The following is a 23,563-nucleotide window of genomic DNA, read 5'->3' on the forward strand; positions in this document are numbered from 1 at the left end:
ATGGAGGAGAAATATTGGTGATTCCATAATGGAGGGGAGATATCGGTGATTCCATAATGGAGGAGAAATATTGGTGATTCCATAACGGAGGAGAGATATCGGTGATTCCATAATGGAGGAGAGATGTCGGTGATTCCATAATGGAGGAGAAATAATGGTGATTGCATATTGGAGAGGAGATATCGGTGATTCCATAACGGAGGGAAGATATCGGTGATTCCATAATGGAGGAGAAATATTGTTGATTCCATAATGGAGCTGAGGTATCGGTGATTCCATACTGACGGGGAGATATCGGTGATTCCATAACGTAGGGAAGATATCGGTGATTCCTTAATGGAGGGGAGATATCGGTGATTCCATTATGATGAGGAGATAACGGTGATTTCATGATAGAGGAGAAATGACGGTGATTCCATAATGGAGGACAAATAATGGTGATTCCATATTGGAGAGGAGATATCGGTGATTCCATAACGGAGGGGAGTTATCGGTGATTCCATAATGGAGGAGAAATATTGATGATTCCATAATGCCGGGGAGATATCGGTGATTCCATAACGGAGGAGAGATATCGGTGATTCCATAATCGAGGAGAAATATTGGTGATTCCATAAAGGAAGAGGAAAAATGGTGATTCCATGATGAATGAGAAATAATGGTGATTCCATAACGGAGGGAAGATATCGGTGATTCCATAATGGAGGAGAAATATTGGTGATTCCATAATGGAGGGGAGATATCGGTGATTCCATAATGGAGGAGAAATATTGGTGATTCTATAATGGAGGGGAGATATCGGTGATTCCATAATGGAGGAGAAATATTAGTGATTCTATAATGGAGGGGAGATATCGGTGATTCCATAATGGAGGAGAAATAATGAAGATTCCATCATGGAGCTGAGGTATCAGTGATTCCATAATGGAGGGGAGATATCGGTGATTCCATAATGGAGAAGAGATATTGGTGATTCCATAATGGAGGAGAAATAATGGTGATTCCATCATGGAGCTGAGGTATCAAAGATTCCATAATGGAGGGGAGATATCGGTGATTCCATAATGGAAGGGAGATATCGGTGATTTCATAATGGAGGAGAAATATTGGTGATTCCATAATGGAGGAGAGATATCGGTGATTCCATAATGGAGGAGAGATGTCGGTGATTCCATAATGGAGGAGAAATAATGGTGATTGCATAATGGAGGAGAAATAATGGTGATTGCATAATGGAGGAGAAATAATGGTGATTGCATATTGGAGAGGAGATATCGGTGATTCCATAATGGAGGAGAAATATTGTTGATTCCATAATGGAGCTGAGGTATCGGTGACTCCATACTCACGGGGAGATATCGGTGATTCCATAACGGAGGGAAGATATCGGTGATTCCGTAATGGAGGGGAGATATCGGTGATTCCATTATGATGAGGAGATAACGGTGATTTCATGATAGAGGAGAAATGACGGTGATTCCATAATGGAGGACAAATAATGGTGATTCCATAATGGAGGAGAAATAATGGTGATTCCATCATGGAGCTGAGGTATCAAAGATTCCATAATGGAGGGGAGATATCGGTGATTCCATAATGGAGGAGAAATATTGGTGATTCCATAATGGAGGGGAGGCATCGGTGATTCCATAATGGAGGAGAAATATTGGTGATTCCATAACGGAGGAGAGATATCGGTGATTCCATTATGGAGGAGAGATGTCGGTGATTCCATAATGGAGGAGAAATAATGGTGATTGCATATTGGAGAGGAGATATCGGTGATTCCATAACGGAGGGAAGATATCGGTGATTCCATAATGGAGGAGAAATATTGTTGATTCCATAATGGAGCTGAGGTATCGGTGATTCCATACTGACGGGGAGATATCGGTGATTCCGTAATGGAGGGGAGATATCGGTGATTTCATTATGATGAGGAGATAACGGTGATTTCATGATAGAGGAGAAATGACGGTGATTCCATAATGGAGAACAAATAATGGTGATTCCATATTGGAGAGGAGATATCGGTGTTTCCATAATGCCGGGGAGATATCGGTGATTCCATAACGGAGGAGAGATATCGATGATTCCATAATGGAGGGGAGATATCGGTGATTCCAAATCGCAGGAGAGATATCGGTGATTCCATAATCGAGGAGAAATATTGGTGATTCCATAAAGGAAGAGGAAAAATGGTGATTCCATGATGAATGAGAAAAAATGGTGATTCCATAACGGAGGGGAGATATCGGTGATTCCATAATGGAGGGGAGATATCGGTGATTCCATAATGGAGGAGAAATATTGGTGATTCTATAATGGAGGGGAGATATCGGTGATTCCATAATGGAGGAGAAATATTGGTGATTCTATAATGGAGGGGAGATATCAGTGATTCCATAATGGAGGAGAAATAATGGTGATTCCAACATGGAGCTGAGGTATCAGTGATTCCATAATGAAGGGGAGATATCGGTGAATCCATAATGGAGGAGAAATATTGGTGATTCCATAATGGAGGGGAGATATCGGTGATTCCATAATGGAGGAGAAATATTGGTAATTCCATAATGGATGGGAGATATCGGTGATTCCTTAATGGAGGAGAGATGTCGGTGATTCCATAATGGAGGAGAAATAATGGTGATTCCATAATGGAGGAGAAATAATGGTGATTCCATATTGGAGAGGAGATATCGGTGATTCCATAACGGAGGGGAGATATCGGTGATTCCATAATGGAGGAGAAATATTGGTGATTCCATAATGGAGCTGAGGTATCGGTGATTACATACTGCCGGGGAGATACCGGTGATTCCATAACGGAGGGAAGATATCGGTGATTCCAAATCGCAGGAGAGATATCGGTGATTCCATAATAGAGGAGAAATAATGGTGATTCCAACATGGAGCTGAGGTATCAGTGATTCCATAATGAAGGGGAGATATCGGTGATTCCATAATGGAGGAGAAATATTGGTGATTCCATAATGGAGGGGAGATATCGGTGATTCCATAATGGAGGAGAAATATTGGTGATTCCATAATGGAGCTGAGGTATCGGTGATTCCATACTGCCGGGGAGATATCGGTGACTCCATAACGGAGGGAAGATATCGGTGATTCCATAACGGAGGGCAGATATCGGTGATTCCATAATGGAGGAGAAATATTGGTGATTCCATAAGGCCGGGGAGATATCGTAGATTCCATAACGGAGGGGAGATATCGGTGATTCCAAATCGCAGGAGAGATATCGGTGTTTCCAAATCGCAGGAGAGATATCGGTGATTCCATCATGGAGCTGAGGTATCAAAGATTCCATAATGGAGGGGAGATATCGGTGATTCCATAATGGAGGAGAAATATTGGTGATTCCATAATGGAGGGGAGATATCGGTGATTTCATAATGGAGGAGAGATATCGGTGATTCCATAATGGAGGAGAGATGTCGGTGATTACATAATGGAGGAGAAATAATGGTGATTGCATATAGGAGAGGAGATATCGGTGATTCCATAATGGAGGAGAAATATTGTTGATTCCATAATGGAGCTGAGGTATCGGTGACTCCATACTGACGGGGAGATATCGGTGATTCCATAACGGAGGGAAGATATCGGTGATTCCGTAATGGAGGGGAGATATCGGTGATTCCATTATGATGAGGAGATAACGGTGATTTCATGATAGAGGAGAAATGACGGTGATTCCATAATGGAGGACAAATAATGGTGATTCCATATTGGAGAGGAGATATCGGTGATTCCATAACGGAGGGGGGATATAGGTGATTCCATATTGGAGGAGAAATATTAGTGATTCCATAATGGAACCGAGGTATCGGTGATTCTATAATGCCGGGGAGATATCGGTGATTCCATTATGGAGGGGAGATATCGATGATTCCATAATGGAGGGGAGATATCGGTGATTCCATAATGGAGGAGAAATATTGGAGATTCCATAATGGAGCTGAGGTATCAGTGATTCCATAATGGAGGAGAAATATCGGTGATTCCATAATGGAGGACAAATAATTGTGATTCCATATTGGAGAGGAGATATTGGTGATTCCATAACGGAGGGGTGATATCGGTGATTCCATAATGGAGGAGAAATATTGGTGATTCGATAATGGAGCTGAGGTATCAGTGATTCCATAATGGTGAGGAGATATCGGTGATTCCATAATGGAGGAATAATATTGGTGATTCCATAATGGAGGGGAGATATCGGTGATTCCATAATGGAGGAGAAATATTGGTAATTCCATAATGGAGGGGAGATATCGGTGATTCCATAATGGAGGTGAAATATCGGTGACTCCATAATGGAGGACAAATAATGGTGATTCCATATTGGAGAGGAGATATCGATGATTCAATAACGGAAGGGAGATATCGAAGATTCCATAATGGAGGAGAAATATTGGTGATTCCATAATGGAAGAGAAAAAATGGTGATTCCATGATGAAGGAGAAATAATGGTGATTCCATATTCGAGAGGAAATATCGGTGATTCCATAACGGAGGGGGGTATTGGTGATTCCATAATGCCGGGGAGATATCGGTGATTCCATAACGGACGGAAGATATCGATGATTCCATAATGGAGAGGAGATATCGGTGATTGCAAAACGCAGGAGAGATATCTGTGATTCCATAATGGAGGAGAAATATTGGTGATTCCATAAGGCCGGGGAGATATCGGTGATTCCATAACGGAGGGGAGATATCGGTGATTCCAAATCGCAGGAGAGATATCGGTGATTCCAAATCGCAGGAGAGATATCGGTGATTCCATAATACAGGAGAAATATTGGGGATTCCCTAATGGAGCTGAGGTATCAGTGATTCCATAATGGAGGAGAAATATCGGTGAATCCATAATGGAGGACAAATAATTGTGATTCCATATTGGAGAGGAGATATCGGTGATTCCATAACGGAGGGGTGATATCGGTGATTCCATAATGGAGGAGAAATATTGGTGATTCCATAATGGAGGAGAAATATTGGTGATTCCATAATGGAGCTGAAGTATCAGTGATTCCATAATGGTGGGGAGATATCGGTGATTCCATAATGGAGGAATAATATTGGTGATTCCATAATGGAGGGAAGATATCGGTGATTCCATAAGGGAGGAGAAATATTGGTAATTCCATAATGGAGGGGAGATATCGGTGATTCCATAATGGAGGGAAGATATCGGTGATTCCATAATGGAGGAGAGATATTGGTGATTCCATAATGGAGGAGAAATAATATTGATTCCATCATGGAGCTGAGGTATCAAAGATTCCATAACGGAGGGGAGATATCGGTGATTCCATAATGGAGGAGAAATATTGGTGATTCCATAATGGAGGGGAGATATCGGTGATTTCATAATGGAGGAGAAATAATGGTGATTGCATATTGGAGAGGAGATATCGGTGATTCCATAATGGAGGAGAAATATTGTTGATTCCATAATGGAGCTGAGGTATCGGTGACTCCATACTGACGGGGAGATATCGGTGATTCCATAACGGAGGGAAGATATCGGTGATTCCGTAATGGAGGGGAGATATCGGTGATTCCATTATGATGAGGAGATAACTGTGATTTCATGATAGAGGAGAAATGACGGTCATTCCATAATGGAGGACAAATAATGGTGATTCCATATTGGAGAGGAGATATCGGTGATTCCATAACGGAGGGGGGATATAGGTGATTCCATAATGGAGGAGAAATATTAGTGATTCCATAATGGAACCGAGATATCGGTGATTCCATTATGGAGGGGAGATATCGATGATTCCATAATGAAGGGGAGATATCGGTGATTCCATAATGGAGGAGAAATATTGGAGATTCCATAATGGAGCTGAGGTATCAGTGATTCCATAATGGAGGAGAAATATCGGTGATTCCATAATGGAGGACAAATAATTGTGATTCCATATTGGAGAGGAGATATTGGTGATTCCATAACGGAGGGGTGATATCGGTGATTCCATAATGGAGGAGAAATATTGGTGATTCGATAATGGAGCTGAGGTATCAGTGATTCCATAATGGTGAGGAGATATCGGTGATTCCATAATGGAGGAATAATATTGGTAATTCCATAATGGAGGAAAGATATCGGTGATTCCATAATGGAGGTGAAATATCGGTGACTCCATATTGGAGGACAAATAATGGTGATTCCATATTGGAGAGGGGATATCGATGATTCAATAACGGAAGGGAGATATCGATGATTCCATAATGGAGGAGAAATATTGGTGATTCCATAATGGAAGAGAAAAAATGGTGATTCCATGATGAAGGAGAAATAATGGTGATTCCATATTCGAGAGGAAATATCGGTGATTCCATAACGGAGGGGGGTATTGGTGATTCCATAATGCCGGGGAGATATCGGTGATTCCATAATGGAGGGAAGATATCGATGATTCCATAATGGAGAGGAGATATCGGTGATTCCATAATGGAGGAGAAATATTGGAGATTTCATAATGGAGCTGATGTATCAGTGATTCCATAATGGAGGACAAATAATGGTGATTCCATATCGGAGAGGAGATATCGGTGATTCCATATCGGAGAGGAGATATCGGTGATTCCATATCGGAGAGGAGATACCGGTGATTCCATAACGGAGGGGAGATATCGGTGATTCCATAATGGAGGAGAAATATTGGTGATTCCATAATGCCGGGGAGATATCGGTGATTCCATAACGGAGGGGAGATATCGGTGATTCCATAATGGAGGGGAGATATCTTTGATTCCATAATGGAGGAGAAATATTGGAGATTCAATAATGGAGCTGAGGTATCAGTGATTCCATAATGGAGGAGAAATATCGGTGATTCCATAATGGAGGACAAATAATTGTGATTCCATATTGGAGAGGAGATATAGGTGATTCCATAACGGAGGGGTGATATCGGTGATTCCTTAATGGAGGAGAAATATTGGTGATTCCATAATGGAGGAGAAATATTAGTGATTCCATAATGGAGCTGAGGTATGAGTGATTCCATAATGGTGGGGAGATATCGGTGATTCCATAATGGAGGAATAATATTGGTGATTCCATAATGGAGGGGAGATATCGGTGATTCCATAAGGGAGGAGAAATATTGGTTATTCTATAATGGAGGGGAGATATCGGTGATTCCATAATGGAGGAGAGATATTGGTGATTCCATAATGGAGGAGAAATAATGAAGATTCCATCATGGAGCTGAGGTATCAGTGATTCCATAATGGAGGGGAGATATCGGTGATTCCATAATGGAGGAGAGATTTTGGTGATTCCATAATGGAGGAGAAATAATGGTGATTCCATAATGGAGGAGAAATAATGGTGATTCCATCATGGAGCTGAGGTATCAAAGATTCCATAATGGAGGGGAGATATCGGTGATTCCATAATGGAGGAGAAATATTGGTGATTCCATAATGGAGGGGAGATATCGGTGATTCCATAATGGAGGAGAAATATTGGTGATTCCATAACGGAGGAGAGATATCGGTGATTCCATAATGGAGGAGAGATGTCGGTGATTCCATAATGGAGGAGAAATAATGGTGATTGCATATTGGAGAGGAGATATCGTTGATTCCATAACGGAGGGAAGATATCGGTGATTCCATAATGGAGGAGAAATATTGTTGATTCCATAATGGAGCTGAGGTATCGGTGATTTCATACTGACGGGGAGATATCGGTGATTCCATAACGTAGGGAAGATATCGGTGATTCCATAATGGAGGGGAGATATCGGTGATTCCATTATGATGAGGAGATAACGGTGATTTCATGATAGAGGAGAAATGACGGTGATTCCATAATGGAGGACAAATAATGGTGATTCCATATTGGAGAGGAGATATCGGTGATTCCATAACGGAGGGGAGTTATCGGTGATTCCATAATGGAGGAGAAATATTGATGATTCCATAATGCCGGGGAGATATCGGTGATTCCATAACGGAGGAGAGATATCGATGATTCCATAATGGAGGGGAGATATCGGTGATTCCATAATCGAGGAGAAATATTGGTGATTCCATAAAGGAAGAGGAAAAATGGTGATTCCATGATGAATGAGAAATAATGGTGATTCCATAACGGAGGGGAGATATCGGTGATTCCATAATGGAGGAGAAATATTGGTGATTCCATAATGGAGGGGAGATATCGGTGATTCCATAATGGAGTAGAAATATTGGTGATTCTATAATGGATGGGAGATATCGGTGATTCCATAATGGAGGAGAAATATTGGTGATTCTATAATGAAGGGGAGATATCGGTGAATCCATAATGGAGGAGAAATATTGGTGATTCCATAATGGAGGGGAGATATCGGTGATTCCATAATGGAGGAGAAATATTGGTAATTCCATAATGGATGGGAGATATCGGTGATTCCTTAATGGAGGAGAGATGTCGGTGATTCCATAATGGAGGAGAAATAATGGTGATTCCATATTGGAGAGGAGACATCGGTGATTCCATAACGGAGGGGAGATATCGGTGATTCCATAATGGAGGAGAAATATTGGTGATTCCATAATGGAGCTGAGGTATCGGTGATTCCATACTGCCGGGGAGACACCGTTGATTCCATAACGGAGGGAAGATATCGGTGATTCCAAATCGCAGGAGAGATATCGGTGATTCCATAATGGAGGAGAAATAATGGTGATTCCATCATGGAGCTGAGGTATCAGTGATTCCATAATCGAGGGGAGATATCGGTGATTCCATAATAGAGGAGAAATAATGGTGATTCCAACATGGAGCTGAGGTATCAGTGATTCCATAATGAAGGGGAGATATCGGTGATTCCATAATGGAGGAGAAATATTGGTGATTCCATAATGGAGGGGAGATATCGGTGATTCCATAATGGAGGAGAAATATTGGTGATTCCATAATGGAGCTGAGGTATCGGTGATTCCATACTGCCGGGGAGATATCGGTGATTCCATAACGGAGGGAAGATATCGGTGATTCCATAACGGAGGGCAGATATCGGTGATTCCATAATGGAGGAGAAATATTGGTGATTCCATAAGGCCGGGGAGATATCGGTGATTCCATAACGGAGGGGAGATATCGGTGATTCCAAATCGCGGGAGAGATATCGGTGATTCCAAATCGCAGGAGAGATATCGGTGATTCCATAATACAGGAGAAATATTGGAGATTCCATAATGGAGCTGAGGTATCAGTGATTACATAACGGAGGAGAAATATCGGTGATTCCATAATGGAGGACAAATAATTGTGATTCCATATTGGAGAGGAGATATCGGTGATTCCATAACGGAGGGGTGATATCGGTGATTCCATAATGGAGGAGAAATATTGGTGATTCCATAATGGAGGAGAAATATTGGTGATTCCATAATGGAGGAGAAATATTGGTGATTCCATAATGGAGGAGAAATATTGGTGATTCCATAATGGAGGAGAAATATTGGTGATTCCATAATGGAGCTGAGGTATCAGTGATTCCATAATGGTGGGGAGATATCGGTGATTCCATAATGGAGGAATAATATTGGTGATTCCATAATGGAGGGGAGATATCGGTGATTCCATAAGGGAGGAGAAATATTGGTGATTCCATAACGGAGGAGAGATATCGGCGATTCCATAATGGAGGAGAGATGTCGGTGATTCCATAATGGAGGAGAAATAATGAAGATTCCATCATGGAGCTGAGGTATCAGTGATTCCATAATCGAGGGGAGATATCGGTGATTCCATAATAGAGGAGAAATAATGGTGATTCCAACATGGAGCTGAGGTATCAGTGATTCCATAATGAAGGGGAGATATCGGTGATTCCATAATGGAGGAGAAATATTGGTGATTCCATAATGGAGGGGAGATATCGGTGATTCCATAATGGAGGAGAAATATTGGTGATTCCATAATGGAGCTGAGGTATCGGTGATTCCATACTGCCGGGGAGATATCGGTGACTCCATAACGGAGGAAAGATATCGGTGATTCCATAACGGAGGGCAGATATCGGTGATTCCATAATGGAGGAGAAATATTGGTGATTCCATAAGGCCGGAGAGATATCGTAGATTCCATAACGGAGGGGAGATATCGGTGATTCCATAAGGGAGGAGAAATATTGGTAATTCCATAATGGAGGGGAGATATCGGTGATTCCATAATGGAGGAGAAATAATGAAGATTCCATCATGGAGCTGAGGTATCAGTGATTCCATAATGGAGGGGAGATATCGGTGATTCCATAATGGAGAAGAGATATTGGTGATTCCATAATGGAGGAGAAATAATGGTGATTCCACCATGGAGCTGAGGTATCAAAGATTCCATAATGGAGGGGAGATATCGGTGATTCCATAATGGAAGGGAGATATCGGTGATTTCATAATGGAGGAGAAATATTGGTGATTCCATAATGGAGGAGAGATATCGGTGATTCCATAATGGAGGAGAGATGTCGGTGATTCAATAATGGAGGAGAAATAATGGTGATTGCATAATGGAGGAGAAATAATGGTGATTGCATAATGGAGGAGAAATAATGGTGATTGCATATTGGAGAGGAGATATCGGTGATTCCATAATGGAGGAGAAATATTGTTGATTCCATAATGGAGCTGAGGTATCGGTGACTCCATACTCACGGGGAGATATCGGTGATTCCATAACGGAGGGAAGATATCGGTGATTCCGTAATGGAGGGGAGATATCGGTGATTCCATTATGATGAGGAGATAACGGTGATTTCATGATAGAGGAGAAATGACGGTGATTCCATAATGGAGGACAAATAATGGTGATTCCATAATGGAGGAGAAATAATGGTGATTCCATCATGGAGCTGAGGTATCAAAGATTCCATAATGGAGGGGAGATATCGGTGATTCCATAATGGAGGAGAAATATTGGTGATTCCATAATGGAGGGGAGATATCGGTGATTCCATAATGGAGGAGAAATATTGGTGATTCCATAACGGAGGAGAGATATCGGTGATTCCATAATGGAGGAGAGATGTCGGTGATTCCATAATGGAGGAGAAATAATGGTGATTGCATATTGGAGAGGAGATATCGGTGATTCCATAACGGAGGGAAGATATCGGTGATTCCATAATGGAGGAGAAATATTGTTGATTCCATAATGGAGCTGAGGTATCGGTGATTCCATACTGACGGGGAGATATCGGTGATTCCATAACGTAGGGAAGATATCGGTGATTCCGTAATGGAGGGGAGATATCGGTGATTTCATTATGATGAGGAGATAACGGTGATTTCATGATAGAGGAGAAATGACGGTGATTCCATAATGGAGGACAAATAATGGTGATTCCATATTGGAGAGGAGATATCGGTGTTTCCATAATGCCGGGGAGATATCGGTGATTCCATAACGGAGGAGAGATATCGATGATTCCATAATGGAGGGGAGATATCGGTGATTCCAAATCGCAGGAGAGATATCGGTGATTCCATAATCGAGGAGAAATATTGGTGATTCCATAAAGGAAGAGGAAAAATGGTGATTCCATGATGAATGAGAAAAAATGGTGATTCCATAACGGAGGGGAGATATCGGTGATTCAGTAATGGAGGGGAGATATCGGTGATTCCATAATGGAGGAGAAATATTGGTGATTCTATAATGGAGGGGAGATATCGGTGATTCCATAATGGAGGAGAAATATTGGTGATTCTATAATGGAGGGGAGATATCAGTGATTCCATAATGGAGGAGAAATAATGGTGATTCCAACATGGAGCTGAGGTATCAGTGATTCCATAATGAAGGGGAGATATCGGTGAATCCATAATGGAGGAGAAATATTGGTGATTCCATAATGGAGGGGAGATATCGGTGATTCCATAATGGAGGAGAAATATTGGTAATTCCATAATGGATGGGAGATATCGGTGATTCCTTAATGGAGGAGAGATGTCGGTGATTCCATAATGGAGGAGAAATAATGGTGATTCCATATTGGAGAGGAGATATCGGTGATTCCATAACGGAGGGGAGATATCGGTGATTCCATAATGGAGGAGAAATATTGGTGATTCCATAATGGAGCTGAGGTATCGGTGATTACATACTGCCGGGGAGATACCGGTGATTCCATAACGGAGGGAAGATATCGGTGATTCCAAATCGCAGGAGAGATATCGGTGATTCCATAATAGAGGAGAAATAATGGTGATTCCAACATGGAGCTGAGGTATCAGTGATTCCATAATGAAGGGGAGATATCGGTGATTCCATAATGGAGGAGAAATATTGGTGATTCCATAATGGAGGGGAGATATCGGTGATTCCATAATGGAGGAGAAATATTGGTGATTCCATAATGGAGCTGAGGTATCGGTGATTCCATACTGCCGGGGAGATATCGGTGACTCCATAACGGAGGGAAGATATCGGTGATTCCATAACGGAGGGCAGATATCGGTGATTCCATAATGGAGGAGAAATATTGGTGATTCCATAAGGCCGGGGAGATATCGTAGATTCCATAACGGAGGGGAGATATCGGTGATTCCAAATCGCAGGAGAGATATCGGTGTTTCCAAATCGCAGGAGAGATATCGGTGATTCCATCATGGAGCTGAGGTATCAAAGATTCCATAATGGAGGGGAGATATCGGTGATTCCATAATGGAGGAGAAATATTGGTGATTCCATAATGGAGGGGAGATTTCGGTGATTTCATAATGGAGGAGAAATATTGGTGATTCCATAATGGAGGAGAGATATCGGTGATTCCATAATGGAGGAGAGATGTCGGTGATTACATAATGGAGGAGAAATAATGGTGATTGCATATTGGAGAGGAGATATCGGTGATTCCATAATGGAGGAGAAATATTGTTGATTCCATAATGGAGCTGAGGTATCGGTGACTCCATACTGACGGGGAGATATCGGTGATTCCATAACGGAGGGAAGATATCGGTGATTCCGTAATGGAGGGGAGATATCGGTGATTCCATTATGATGAGGAGATAACGGTGATTTCATGATAGAGGAGAAATGACGGTGATTCCATAATGGAGGACAAATAATGGTGATTCCATAATGGAGGAGAAATAATGGTGATTCCATCATGGAGCTGAGGTATCAAAGATTCCATAATGGAGGGGAGATATCGGTGATTCCATAATGGAGGAGAAATATTGGTGATTCCATAATGGAGGGGAGATATCGGTGATTCCATAATGGAGGAGAAATATTGGTGATTCCATAACGGAGGAGAGATATCGGTGATTCCATAATGGAGGAGAGATGTCGGTGATTCCATAATGGAGGAGAAATAATGGTGATTGCATATTGGAGAGGAGATATCGGTGATTCCATAACGGAGGGAAGATATCGGTGATTCCATAATGGAGGAGAAATATTGTTGATTCCATAATGGAGCTGAGGTATCGGTGATTCCATACTGACGGGGAGATATCGGTGATTCCATAACGTAGGGAAGATATCGGTGATTCCGTAATGGAGGGGAGATATCGGTGATTTCATTATGATGAGGAGATAACGGTGATTTCATGATAGAGGAGAAATGACGGTGATTCCATAATGGAGGACAAATAATGGTGATTCCATATTGGAGAGGAGATATCGGTGTTTCCATAATGCCGGGGAGATATCGGTGATTCCATAACGGAGGAGAGATATCGATGATTCCATAATGGAGGGGAGATATCGGTGATTCCAAATCGCAGGAGAGATATCGGTGATTCCATAATCGAGGAGAAATATTGGTGATTCCATAAAGGAAGAGGAAAAATGGTGATTCCATGATGAATGAGAAAAAATGGTGATTCCATAACGGAGGGGAGATATCGGTGATTCAGTAATGGAGGGGAGATATCGGTGATTCCATAATGGAGGAGAAATATTGGTGATTCTATAATGGAGGGGAGATATCGGTGATTCCATAATGGAGGAGAAATATTGGTGATTCTATAATGGAGGGGAGATATCAGTGATTCCATAATGGAGGAGAAATAATGGTGATTCCAACATGGAGCTGAGGTATCAGTGATTCCATAATGAAGGGGAGATATCGGTGAATCCATAATGGAGGAGAAATATTGGTGATTCCATAATGGAGGGGAGATATCGGTGATTCCATAATGGAGGAGAAATATTGGTAATTCCATAATGGATGGGAGATATCGGTGATTCCTTAATGGAGGAGAGATGTCGGTGATTCCATAATGGAGGAGAAATAATGGTGATTCCATATTGGAGAGGAGATATCGGTGATTCCATAACGGAGGGGAGATATCGGTGATTCCATAATGGAGGAGAAATATTGGTGATTCCATAATGGAGCTGAGGTATCGGTGATTACATACTGCCGGGGAGATACCGGTGATTCCATAACGGAGGGAAGATATCGGTGATTCCAAATCGCAGGAGAGATATCGGTGATTCCATAATAGAGGAGAAATAGTGGTGATTCCAACATGGAGCTGAGGTATCAGTGATTCCATAATGAAGGGGAGATATCGGTGATTCCATAATGGAGGAGAAATATTGGTGATTCCATAATGGAGGGGAGATATCGGTGATTCCATAATGGAGGAGAAATATTGGTGATTCCATAATGGAGCTGAGGTATCGGTGATTCCATACTGCCGGGGAGATATCGGTGACTCCATAACGGAGGGAAGATATCGGTGATTCCATAACGGAGGGCAGATATCGGTGATTCCATAATGGAGGAGAAATATTGGTGATTCCATAAGGCCGGGGAGATATCGTAGATTCCATAACGGAGGGGAGATATCGGTGATTCCAAATCGCAGGAGAGATATCGGTGTTTCCAAATCGCAGGAGAGATATCGGTGATTCCATCATGGAGCTGAGGTATCAAAGATTCCATAATGGAGGGGAGATATCGGTGATTCCATAATGGAGGAGAAATATTGGTGATTCCATAATGGAGGGGAGATATCGGTGATTTCATAATGGAGGAGAAATATTGGTGATTCCATAATGGAGGAGAGATATCGGTGATTCCATAATGGAGGAGAAATAATGGTGATTGCATATTGGAGAGGAGATATCGGTGATTCCATAATGGAGGAGAAATATTGTTGATTCCATAATGGAGCTGAGGTATCGGTGACTCCATACTGACGGGGAGATATCGGTGATTCCATAACGGAGGGAAGATATCGGTGATTCCGTAATGGAGGGGAGATATCGGTGATTCCATTATGATGAGGAGATAACGGTGATTTCATGATAGAGGAGAAATGACGGTGATTCCATAATGGAGGACAAATAATGGTGATTCCATATTGGAGAGGAGATATCGGTGATTCCATAACGGAGGGGGGATATAGGTGATTCCATATTGGAGGAGAAATATTAGTGATTCCATAATGGAACCGAGGTATCGGTGATTCTATAATGCCGGGGAGATATCGGTGATTCCATTATGGAGGGGAGATATCGATGATTCCATAATGGAGGGGAGATATCGGTGATTCCATAATGGAGGAGAAATATTGGAGATTCCATAATGGAGCTGAGGTATCAGTGATTCCATAATGGAGGAGAAATATCGGTGATTCCATAATGGAGGACAAATAATTGTGATTCCATATTGGAGAGGAGATATTGGTGATTCCATAACGGAGGGGTGATATCGGTGATTTCATAATGGAGGAGAAATATTGGTGATTCGATAATGGAGCTGAGGTATCAGTGATTCCATAATGGTGAGGAGATATCGGTGATTCCATAATGGAGGAATAATATTGGTGATTCCATAATGGAGGGGAGATATCGGTGATTCCATAATGGAGGAGAAATATTGGTAATTCCATAATGGAGGGGAGATATCGGTGATTCCATAATGGAGGTGAAATATCGGTGACTCCATAATGGAGGACAAATAATGGTGATTCCATATTGGAGAGGAGATATCGATGATTCAATAACGGAAGGGAGATATCGATGATTCCATAATGGAGGAGAAATATTGGTGATTCCATAATGGAAGAGAAAAAATGGTGATTCCATGATGAAGGAGAAATAATGGTGATTCCATATTCGAGAGGAAATATCGGTGATTCCATAACGGAGGGGGGTATTGGTGATTCCATAATGCCGGGGAGATATCGGTGATTCCATAACGGACGGAAGATATCGATGATTCCATAATGGAGAGGAGATATCGGTGATTGCAAAACGCAGGAGAGATATCTGTGATTCCATAATGGAGGAGAAATATTGGTGATTCCATAAGGCCGGGGAGATATCGGTGATTCCATAACGGAGGGGAGATATCGGTGATTCCAAATCGCAGGAGAGATATCGAGGATTCCAAATCGCAGGAGAGATATCGGTGATTCCAAATCGCAGGAGAGATATCGGTGATTCCATAATACAGGAGAAATATTGGGGATTCCATAATGGAGCTGAGGTATCAGTGATTCCATAATGGAGGAGAAATATCGGTGAATCCATAATGGAGGACAAATAATTGTGATTCCATATTGGAGAGGAGATATCGGTGATTCCATAACGGAGGGGTGATATCGGTGATTCCATAATGGAGGAGAAATATTGGTGATTCCATAATGGAGGAGAAATATTGGTGATTCCATAATGGAGCTGAAGTATCAGTGATTCCATAATGGTGGGGAGATATCGGTGATTCCATAATGGAGGAATAATATTGGTGATTCCATAATGGAGGGAACATATCGGTGATTCCATAAGGGAGGAGAAATATTGGTAATTCCATAATGGAGGGGAGATATCGGTGATTCCATAATGGAGGGAAGACATCGGTGATTCCATAATGGAGGAGAGATATTGGTGATTCCATAATGGAGGAGAAATAATATTGATTCCATCATGGAGCTGAGGTATCAAAGATTCCATAACGGAGGGGAGATATCGGTGATTCCATAATGGAGGAGAAATATTGGTGATTCCATAATGGAGGGGAGATATCGGTGATTTCATAATGGAGGAGAAATAATGGTGATTGCATATTGGAGAGGAGATATCGGTGATTCCATAATGGAGGAGAAATATTGTTGATTCCATAATGGAGCTGAGGTATCGGTGACTCCATACTGACGGGGAGATATCGGTGATTCCATAACGGAGGGAAGATATCGATGATTCCATAATGGAGAGGAGATATCGGTGATTCCATAATGGAGGAGAAATATTGGAGATTTCATAATGGAGCTGAGGTATCAGTGATTCCATAATGGAGGACAAATAATGGTGATTCCATATCGGAGAAGAGATATCGGTGATTCCATATCGGAGAGGAGATATCGGTGATTCCATATCGGAGAGGAGATACCGGTGATTCCATAACGGAGGGGAGATATCGGTGATTCCATAATGGAGGAGAAATATTGGTGATTCCATAATGCCGGGGAGATATCGGTGATTCCATAACGGAGGGGAGATATCGGTGATTCCATAATGGAGGGGAGATATCTTTGATTCCATAATGGAGGAGAAATATTGGAGATTCAATAATGGAGCTGAGGTATCAGTGATTCCATAATGGAGGAGAAATATCGGTGATTCCATAATGGAGGACAAATAATTGTGATTCCATATTGGAGAGGAGATATAGGTGATTCCATAACGGAGGGGTGATATCGGTGATTCCTTAATGGAGGAGAAATATTGGTGATTCCATAATGGAGGAGAAATATTGGTGATTCCATAATGGAGCTGAGGTATGAGTGATTCCATAATGGTGGGGAGATATCGGTGATTCCATAATGGAGGAATAATATTGGTGATTCGATAATGGAGGGGAGATATCGGTGATTCCATAAGGGAGGAGAAATATTGGTAATTCTATAATGGAGGGGAGATATCGGTGATTCCATAATGGAGGAGAGATATTGGTGATTCCATAATGGAGGAGAAATAATGAAGATTCCATCATGGAGCTGAGGTATCAGTGATTCCATAATGGAGGGGAGATATCGGTGATTCCATAATGGAGGAGAGATATTGGTGATTCCATAATGGAGGAGAAATAATGGTGATTCCATAATGGAGGAGAAATAATGGTGATTCCATCATGGAGCTGAGGTATCAAAGATTCCATAATGGAGGGGAGATATCGGTGATTCCATAATGGAGGAGAAATATTGGTGATTCCATAATGGAGGGGAGATATCGGTGATTCCATAATGGAGGAGAAATATTGGTGATTCCATAACGGAGGAGAGATATCGGTGATTCCATAATGGAGGAGAGATGTCGGTGATTCCATAATGGAGGAGAAATAATGGTGATTGCATATTGGAGAGGAGATATCGTTGATTCCATAACGGAGGGAAGATATCGGTGATTCCATAATGGAGGAGAAATATTGTTGATTCCATAATGGAGCTGAGGTATCGGTGATTTCATACTGACGGGGAGATATCGGTGATTCCATAATGGAGGGGAGATATCGGTGATTCCATTATGATGAGGAGATAACGGTGATTTCATGATAGAGGAGAAATGACGGTGATTCCATAATGGAGGACAAATAATGGTGATTCCATATTGGGGAGGAGATATCGGTGATTCCATAACGGAGGGGAGTTATCGGTGATTCCATAATGGAGGAGAAATATTGATGATTCCATAATGCCGGGGAGATATCGGTGATTCCATAACGGAGGAGAGATATCGATGATTCCATAATGGAGGGGAGATATCGGTGATTCCATAATCGAGGAGAAATATTGGTGATTCCATAACGGAGGGGAGATATCGGTGATTCCATAATGGAGGAGAAATATTGGTGATTCCATAATGGAGGGGAGATATCGGTGATTCCATAATGGAGTAGAAATATTGGTGATTCTATAATGGATGGGAGATATCGGTGATTCCATAATGGAGGAGAAATATTGGTGATTCTATAATGAAGGGGAGATATCGGTGAATCCATAATGGAGGAGAAATATTGGTGATTCCATAATGGAGGGGAGATATCGGTGATTCCATAATGGAGGAGAAATATTGGTAATTCCATAATGGATGGGAGATATCGGTGATTCCTTAATGGAGGAGAGATGTCGGTGATTCCATAATGGAGGAGAAATAATGGTGATTCCATATTGGAGAGGAGACATCGGTGATTCCATAACGGAGGGGAGATATCGGTGATTCCATAATGGAGGAGAAATATTGGTGATTCCATAATGGAGTTGAGGTATCGGTGATTCCATACTGCCGGGGAGACACCGTTGATTCCATAACGGAGGGAAGATATCGGTGATTCCAAATCGCAGGAGAGATATCGGTGATTCCATAATGGAGGAGAAATAATGGTGATTCCATCATGGAGCTGAGGTATCAGTGATTCCATAATCGAGGGGAGATATCGGTGATTCCATAATAGAGGAGAAATAATGGTGATTCCAACATGGAGCTGAGGTATCAGTGATTCCATAATGGAGGAGAAATATTGGTGATTCCATAATGGAGGGGAGATATCGGTGATTCCATAATGGAGGAGAAATATTGGTGATTCCATAATGGAGCTGAGGTATCGGTGATTCCATACTGCCGGGGAGATATCGGTGATTCCATAACGGAGGGAAGATATCGGTGATTCCATAACGGAGGGCAGATATCGGTGATTCCATAATGGAGGAGAAATATTGGTGATTCCATAAGGCCGGGGAGATATCGGTGATTCCATAACGGAGGGGAGATATCGGTGATTCCAAATCGCGGGAGAGATATCGGTGATTCCAAATCGCAGGAGAGATATCGGTGATTCCATAATACAGGAGAAATATTGGAGATTCCATAATGGAGCTGAGGTATCAGTGATTACATAATGGAGGAGAAATATCGGTGATTCCATAATGGAGGACAAATAATTGTGATTCCATATTGGAGAGGAGATATCGGTGATTCCATAACGGAGGGGTGATATCGGTGATTCCATAATGGAGGAGAAATATTGGTGATTCCATAATGGAGGAGAAATATTGGTGATTCCATAATGGAGGAGAAATATTGGTGATTCCATAATGGAGGAGAAATATTGGTGATTCCATAATGGAGGAGAAATATTGGTGATTCCATAATGGAGCTGAGGTATCAGTGATTCCATAATGGTGGGGAGATATCGGTGATTCCATAATGGAGGAATAATATTGGTGATTCCATAATGGAGGGGAGATATCGGTGATTCCATAAGGGAGGAGAAATATTGGTGATTCCATAACGGAGGAGAGATATCGGCGATTCCATAATGGAGGAGAGATGTCGGTGATTCCATAATGGAGGAGAAATAATGAAGATTCCATCATGGAGCTGAGGTATCAGTGATTCCATAATGGAGGGGAGATATCGGTGATTCCATAATGGAGGAGAAATAATGGTGATTCCATCATGGAGCTGAGGTATCAAAGATTCCATAATGGAGGGGAGATATCGGTGATTTCATAATGGAGGAGAAATATTGGTGATTCCATAATGGAGGAGAGATATCGGTGATTCCATAATGGAGGAGAGATGTCGGTGATTCCATAATGGAGGAGAAATAATGGTGATTGCATATTGGGGAGGAGATATCGGTGATTCCATAATGGAGGAAAAATACTGTTGATTCCATAATGGAGCTGAGGTATCGGTGACTCCATACTGACGGGGAGATATCGGTGATTCCATAACGGAGGGAAGATATCGGTGATTCCGTAATGGAGGGGAGATATCGGTGATTCCATTATGATGAGGAGATAACGGTAATTTCATGATAGAGGAGAAATGACGGTGATTCCATAATGGAGGACAAATAATGGTGATTCCATAATGGAGGAGAAATAATGGTGATTCCATCATGGAGCTGAGGTATCAAAGATTCCATAATGGAGGGGAGATATCGGTGATTCCATAATGGAGGAGAAATATTGGTGATTCCATAATGGAGGGGAGATATCGGTGATTCCATAATGGAGGAGAAATATTGGTGATTCCATAACGGAGGAGAGATATCGGTGATTCCATAATGGAGGAGAGATGTCGGTGATTCCATAATGGAGGAGAAATAATGGTGATTGCATATTGGAGAGGAGATATCGGTGATTCCATAACGGAGGGAAGATATCGGTGATTCCATAATGGAGGAGAAATATTGTTGATTCCATAATGGAGCTGAGGTATCGGTGATTCCATACTGACGGGGAGATATCGGTGATTCCATAACGTAGGGAAGATATCGGTGATTCCTTAATGGAGGGGAGATATCGGTGATTCCATTATGATGAGGAGATAACGGTGATTTCATGATAGAGGAGAAATGACGGTGATTCCATAATGGAGGACAAATAATGGTGATTCCATATTGGAGAGGAGATATCGGTGATTCCATAACGGAGGGGAGTTATCGGTGATTCCATAATGGAGGAGAAATATTGATGATTCCATAATGCCGGGGAGATATCGGTGATTCCATAACGGAGGAGAGATATCGGTGATTCCATAATCGAGGAGAAATATTGGTGATTCCATAAAGGAAGAGGAAAAATGGTGATTCCATGATGAATGAGAAATAATGGTGATTCCATAACGGAGGGAAGATATCGGTGATTCCATAATGGAGGAGAAATATTGGTGATTCCATAATGGAGGGGAGATATCGGTGATTCCATAATGGAGGAGAAATATTGGTGATTCTATAATGGAGGGGAGATATCGGTGATTCCATAATGGAGGAGAAATATTAGTGATTCTATAATGGAGGGGAGATATCAGTGATTCCATAATGGAGGAGAAATAATGGTGATTCCAACATGGAGCTGAGGTATCAGTGATTCCATAATGAAGGGGAGATATCGGTGAATCCATAATGGAGGAGAAATATTGATGATTCCATAATGGAGGGGAGATATCGGTGATTCCATAATGGAGGAGAAATATTGGTAATTCCATAATGGATGGGAGATATCGGTGATTCCTTAATGGAGGAGAGATGTCGGTGATTCCATAATGGAGCTGAGGTATCGGTGACTCCATACTCACGGGGAGATATCGGTGATTCCATAACGGAGGGAAGATATCGGTGATTCCGTAATGGAGGGGAGATATCGGTGATTCCATTATGATGAGGAGATAACGGTGATTTCATGATAGAGGAGAAATGACGGTGATTCCATAATGGAGGACAAATAATGGTGATTCCATAATGGAGGAGAAATAATGGTGATTCCATCATGGAGCTGAGGTATCAAAGATTCCATAATGGAGGGGAGATATCGGTGATTCCATAATGGAGGAGAAATATTGGTGATTCCATAATGGAGGGGAGACATCGGTGATTCCATAATGGAGGAGAAATATTGGTGATTCCATAACGGAGGAGAGATATCGGTGATTCCATTATGGAGGAGAGATGTCGGTGATTCCATAATGGAGGAGAAATAATGGTGATTGCATATTGGAGAGGAGATATCGGTGATTCCATAACGGAGGGAAGATATCGGTGTTTCCATAATGGAGGAGAAATATTGTTGATTCCATAATGGAGCTGAGGTATCGGTGATTCCATACTGACGGGGAGATATCGGTGATTCCATAACGTAGGGAAGATATCGGTGATTCCGTAATGGAGGGGAGATATCGGTGATTTCATTATGATGAGGAGATAACGGTGATTTCATGATAGAGGAGAAATGACGGTGATTCCATAATGGAGGACAAATAATGGTGATTCCATATTGGAGAGGAGATATCGGTGTTTCCATAATGCCGGGGAGATATCGGTGATTCCATAACGGAGGAGAGATATCGATGATTCCATAATGGAGGGGAGATATCGGTGATTCCAAATCGCAGGAGAGATATCGGTGATTCCATAATCGAGGAGAAATATTGGTGATTCCATAAAGGAAGAGGAAAAATGGTGATTCCATGATGAATGAGAAAAAATGGTGATTCCATAACGGAGGGGAGATATCGGTGATTCCATAATGGAGGGGAGATATCGGTGATTCCATAATGGAGGAGAAATATTGGTGATTCTATAATGGAGGGGAGATATCGGTGATTCCATAATGGAGGAGAAATATTGGTGATTCTATAATGGAGGGGAGATATCAGTGATTCCATAATGGAGGAGAAATAATGGTGATTCCAACATGGAGCTGAGGTATCAGTGATTCCATAATGAAGGGGAGATATCGGTGAATCCATAATGGAGGAGAAATATTGGTGATTCCATAATGGAGGGGAGATATCGGTGATTCCATAATGGAGGAGAAATATTGGTAATTCCATAATGGATGGGAGATATCGGTGATTCCTTAATGGAGGAGAGATGTCGGTGATTCCATAATGGAGGAGAAATAATGGTGATTCCATAATGGAGGAGAAATAATGGTGATTCCATATTGGAGAGGAGATATCGGTGATTCCATAACGGAGGGGAGATATCGGTGATTCCATAATGGAGGAGAAATATTGGTGATTCCATAATGGAGCTGAGGTATCGG

This window comes from Pholcus phalangioides, unplaced genomic scaffold, assembly GCF_987345545.1.
Source record: "Pholcus phalangioides strain wild (caught in Gottingen) unplaced genomic scaffold, Ppha-v1.0 ptg000009l_1, whole genome shotgun sequence".
NCBI lineage: Eukaryota > Metazoa > Arthropoda > Arachnida > Araneae > Pholcidae > Pholcus > Pholcus phalangioides.